This window comes from Saccopteryx leptura, chromosome X, assembly GCF_036850995.1.
Source record: "Saccopteryx leptura isolate mSacLep1 chromosome X, mSacLep1_pri_phased_curated, whole genome shotgun sequence".
NCBI lineage: Eukaryota > Metazoa > Chordata > Mammalia > Chiroptera > Emballonuridae > Saccopteryx > Saccopteryx leptura.
The window spans coordinates 70,880,961-70,886,992 of record NC_089516.1 but is presented as its reverse complement, the minus strand read 5'-3'; positions in this window follow the sequence as shown (position 1 = coordinate 70,886,992).

Sequence of the window (6,032 nt, the reverse complement as noted above, 5' to 3'; positions counted from 1 at the left end):
TCCATCCCTATTGTGCTGCCTGCAGCACAGTACTGCATTCAGTACTTTCTGTCAGTAAAGCCACTGTGGTTTTTACCTCAAAGTACTGAATTCTGTCTTGTTCTTTGTTCCTATTCAGTGAGAAAAAGAAAAGAAAAATACTGTCTTTATGTAAGGAATAAGAATTGGAACATTGCTTCAGAGTCTTCTTTTTAAAATGATTGAATTTTTTCTGATACCAGTACAAAGCAGGAATATACTGTCTGGGTTCCTGTGACTTGCTGGATAGTGGGTTGAAATGAAGCTTTGGAGTTTTACATGTTTGGGAAGTGGTCCATAAAAAAGTTACTTGATTTCCTTTTCTTTTATTTAGAAAATTAAATTTAATGGGATGACACTGATCAATAAGAGTACATAGGTGCCAGATAAATATTTCTATAGTATTTAAATTGTTGATTGTGTCGTATACCATCACCCAAAGTCAAATCATTTTCCATCACCTTATATTTGTACATCTATACATCCTCTCCTCCTTGATATAAGCCTGTAACAACTTCAGTTTTATCTATGTCCAGGAGTCTCAATTTTATATCCCAGCTATGTGTGAAATCATATAGTTCTTAGTTTTTTTCTGATTTACTTATTTCACTTAGTATGTTCTAAGTAAATGTTCTCAAGGTCCATCCATGTTGTCGTAAATGTCACTATGTCATCATTTTTCATGGCTGATGTTGGGCAGATAAAATATATTATGCTCACTTTGTTAAAAATGGCGCTGCCCACGTGGAAGCCTGTCGCCCAAGTGATGGTATTTGTTGCTCTTCTTGCTTGGGATGGGTGTGATTATATTAATGTGTGTTGGGGGAGGGCTGTGGGTAGGCAGGATCCTTGTAGCCTGGGGGTTGGTTTTGGGACTAAGCCTTTCCCACCCTTTTTGATGTGGGGTGGTGCACTCTCATGAGGAATCCCATTATGCCTCAGATAAGTGACTTTGTATCAGAGACTTCCTTGTTTGTATATTGGATTAAAGGTTTTGGTTTCTACACTATAAAATGGGGCAGACCAGGAGCTTGCCCTCTCTTGGTTCCTGAGATTAGCATTGGAGAGCAGAGTAAGGCCACGTGAAATAGAAGAGAGGCAGCCAAGATGGAGGAATGCTGAAGAAGCCAGTTTGTGCAGAGTGTGCAGAGAGAATGAGATGGGGGAACAAAGGAGAATGGGCTGGTGAGGTAGACAACTTTGATTCTAGGAAACTCAGATAAGTCAGTAGCTTTGTGAGCACTGAATGAGTGAATTTTGGAGCCCAGTGTGTGCTTTTACTTGCCTGCCGGGTGCAAGCTAGGATTAAAATAATGGCCCAGGCCCTGGCCGGTTGGCTCAGTGGTAGAGCGTCGGCCTGGTGTGTGGAAGTCCCGGGTTTGATTCCCGGCCAGGGCACACAGGAGAAGCACCCATCTGCTTCTCCACCCCTCCCCCTCTCCTTCCTCTCTCTCTCTCTCTTCCCCTCCCGCAGCCGAGGCTCCATTGGAGCAAAAAGATGGCCCGGGCGCTGGGGATGGCTCCTTGGCCTCTGCCCCAGGTGCTAGAGTGGCTCGGGTTGCGACAGAGCGACGCCCTGGATGGGCAGAGCATCGCCCCCTGGTGGGCGTGCTGGGTGGATCCCGGTCAGGCACATGCGGGAGTCTGTCTGACTGCCTCTCTGTTTCCAGCTTCAGGAAAAAAAAAAAAAACCCTAAAGCTAATGGCCCAACAGTTCGTTGCTCTGTTGTTTCATTACCATCTGTCCGAATCCAATGCGAACCTGCATGAGCCAGGCAGCTGTGATGGTGCCCATGGCCGAACAGCTGAATACTATTTTATTGTATATGTGTACCACATCTTCCTTATCAAATCCTCTATCAAGGAACACTTTAGTTGTTTCCATGTCTTGGCCACTGTGAATAATGCTGCAGTGAACAAGGAAATGCAAGTGTCTTTACATACCAAAATTTTCGAGTTTTTTTGGTACCCAGTAGAAGAATTACTGGATCATATGGTAGTTCTATTCTTAATTTTTTGAGAAACCACCATACTTTCTTCCATAATGGTTGTACTACTTTACATTCCCACCACCAGTGAATGAGGGTTCCTTTTTCTCCACAGCCTCTCCAACACTAGTTATTACCTGTCTTGTTGATGATAGCTAAGCTAACAGGTGTGAGTTGGTATCTCATTGTAGTTTTGATTTGCATTTCTCTAATAGGTACTGAGAATGAGCATTTTTATATACCTGTTGGCCATTTGTATGTCCTCTTGGGAGAAGTGTCTGTTCAGATCCTCTCCCACATTTTAATTGAATTGTTTTCTTGTTTGTGATGAGCTTTGTGATTTCTTTATATATTTTGGATATTAACCCCTTATTGGAGCTATTGTTTGTAAATATCATCTCTCATTTGGTTGGCTGCCTTTCGCTTTGTTGTCTTTTTTTTTTCTATGCACATGCTTTTTAGTTTGATATAGTCCCATTCATTTATTTTTGCTTTTATAATACTTTCCTTGCCTTTAGGGTCAAATTCATAAAATGTTCCTATGTCCAAGGTCCGTAAGTTCAGTTTTTTTTTTCTATGTAATTTATTGTTTCAGATCTTATATTTAGCTCTTTGATCCATTTTGAATTAATTTTTTGTGCATGGGCACAAACTGTCATCAACTTTCACTCCTTTGAATGTGGCTTTCTAATTTTCCCAGCATCATTTGGTGGAATAAATAAGTAAAACAACAAATCAGTCTCTCTCTCTTTCTCTCTCTCTAAAATCAATTTTAAAATAATCATTGTTGCCCTGGCCGGTTGGCTCAGCGGTAGAGCGTCGGCCTGGCGTGCGGGGGACCCAGGTTCGATTCCTGGCCAGGGCACATAGGAGAAGCGCCCATTTGCTTCTCCACCCCCCCTCCTTCCTCTCCGTCTCTCTCTTCCCCTCCCGCAGCCAAGGCTCCATTGGAGCAAAGATGGCCCGGGCGCTGGGGATGGCTCCTTGGCCTCTGCCCCAGGCACTAGAGTGGCTCTGGTCTCGGCAGAGCGACGCCCCAGGGGGCAGAGCATCGCCCCCTGGTGGGCAGAGCGCCATCCCTGGTGGGCGTGCCGGGTGGATCCCGGTCGGGCGCGCCGGGTGGATCCCGGTCGGGCGCATGTGGGAGTCTGTCTGACTGTCTCTCTCTGTTTCCAGCTTCAGAAAAATACAAAAAAAAAAAAAGTAAAAAAAATAATAATAATCATTGTTAAACTGTAAGGTTATAATTTAAACATTCTCTATAGGTTGTGAGAGTGAAAAATTGGTAGTATGTACTCTATCTAGTATCTCATTCCTATTCTAGATAGAGACCATTTTAATCTCTAGCTATTGCTGCCTGTTTAATCCTTCCCAGAAACTTATAATAATGATAAAATAACCAAATACATAGACTTGTGGCTGCATACTACCTGTGCAAACTAACAGCCCTGCTGGCACCAAAAGTAATGGCAATTTTTTTTTAAGAATTAAGTTTTCATTTGGAGTTTCAGTTTGTACTCCAAGACTAATGATACATGCTGTACAAATGGAGTCTAGCCATGATGCCAGTTAAAATTTTCTTGAGCACTAACCCATTCTCCACATCAGTTTGAAATTGAGAACACTTATCTTTTTTAGCCAATTCACTTCACTTCCATGGACCTCAGCTTCTTTTTCTGTAACATGGGAATAATATAATAATAATACCTACATTATAGGCTGTCATAAGGATTGAGAACTATTTAATGTAAAGCATAATGCCTACCACATAGTTAAATATTCAATGTGTTAACAGCTAATATTATTTGGATAGAAGCAAGACAATGGCATCTTATGCCTTATCACATAGCTAGCCCTGTTTGTTTTTGTTTTTTTGTGGTTTGTTTTCTTTGTTTTTTGTTTTTGTTTTGTGTTTTGTGTTTCTTTTTTTTTACAAAGACAGAGAGAGGGATACATAGGGACAGACATACAGGAAGGGAGAGAGATGAGAAGCATCAATTCTTTGCTGTGGCATCTTAGTTTCTCATTGACTGCTTTCTCATATGTGCCTTGACCAGGGGGCTACAGCAGACCAAGTGAGCCCTTGCTCGAGCCAGCAACTTGGGCTCAAGCTGGTGAGCCTTGCTCAAACCAAATGAGCCCACGCTCAAGCCAGTAACCTCAGGGTTTTGAACCTGGGTCCTCCGCATCCCAGTCCAATGCTCTATCCAGTGCGCCACCACCTGATCAGGCAGCTACCCCTGTTTATAGCTTTAATCTACCAACAGGGCGGTTTTGATATTTTAATATAATAACACTCAAGCAAAAGGGGAACTTTGCCTCTCCCTTTTCCCCAGGTTGAGAGAAAAACAAAGGCAGTGGCCTGACCTGTGGTGGCACAGTGGATAAAGCGTCGACCTGGAAATGCTGAGGTCGCTGGTTCGAAACCCTGGGCTTGCCTGGTCAAGGCACATATGGGAGTTGATGCTTCCTGCTCCTCCCCCTTCTCCCTCTCTGTTTCTCTCTCTCTTTCCTCTCTAAAAATGAATAAATAAAATTTAAAAAAAACAAAGGCAGTATTCAGATGAGCTCATTTTGAACTGAATAATGTGTCCCAGGGTTAGGTGGGTGGGAGAAGAGAGTGGCTGGACAGCAGAAGCACCTTTTCTTTGATGGTGCCACTTTCCTGTGCGATTCCAGGAAAACTGGTACAAATGACATGACCTGGAAAGGAAGGGACCAAGAAAAAGCTAAGGATGGAGGCTATAAGGGATATGGTTATCTTTGACAGAGAATGAGCTTGAAGAAGGAGGAATTAGGAAAGAAGAGGTTTGAAGGTTGGATTTCCTGCTTTCCCCATTAGGCACCATCATGAAATTGAGTCGATATTCCCTTTAAAACAAAAACAAGAAAACTTTACCTATTTTTTTAGTTAGTCATCACAACCACCCTCTGAAGTGAGCAAAGCAAATTCCAGTATTTACATTTGGTAGAGGAGGAAAGGTTCAAATAGGTTAAATAGGTTAAATAATTTGTTCAAAGTCATCAGCTACTAGTGGGGGGGGGCGGACAGCATTCTAATTCAAGTGTTCTGGTTTCAAGTTTCATGCTCTTCCAATTACAACATACTAGGCCTGGGCTTTTTTTTTTTTTTTTTTTTTTTTTTTTTTTTTTAAGTCAGACTTTACATAGCCTGGGCAATGTCTTTATGATGCAGGGGAAAAATCAACCAAAGACTAGTTGTGAACTCTTCCCTTATCCTCAGCCTCAGCAAAAAGGAAAGTGAGGACAGAAGCCAGGTAGATTTGGAAAGAGGCTGATGTTGGGGAGGTGGAAAATAGAGTCTGGAAAGAAAAGAAAAGTAGAAGTAGCTCTAACTGTGAGTCGCTGTGAACAGGCACCAACTGGCCTGGCAATGCTAACTTCTGGGTTTTTCCTCCTGGGTGGGCAGGTTCAGGTCCACTCGTAATGTCACACCTCCTTTTCTTCCCAGACTTAGGCTTGGGCTGGAGAGATCCAGTCCCTGCCCCCAAACCCACACATGGAAGCCAGGGAGCTGGCCTGAGGCAGGGACCATGGTGATGGTTTGGGCAGCCCTCCAAACACATTAGGGGCAGGGGGAGCCGAGAAGAGTGTAGGGAAACTCTGGATAAGGGAAGTAACTCTCCGGGAGATGATGCCATGTAGGGTATTTGAGAAAGGCAGTTACAAGTTTGCCGAGTGCATGTAAAAGGTTGTGTATGAAGCAATGTTTGGGACTGCCAAGAGAAGGTAGGGTCGGAGGCACTGAGCAGGGAGGTAGTTACCTGGTAGGTGTGCACCAGGCGCGGGGGGCAGCATCGCATGAGGGGACGATGGGCGTAGATCACCTCTGCTTGGTGTTCCCCTTGTCCGCAGGCGGTTCTGAAAATTTGAAAGGGGATGTGAAGCAATAAGGGAAGGCGAGTAGGGGACAGGGAAGGGGGTGTGAAAGAGCACCCTGAGAAGGCTTCAGGAGGTGTACCTGGATTCCTAGCTGAGTACCAAAGGGGCGCTCTTGGCTTCCAC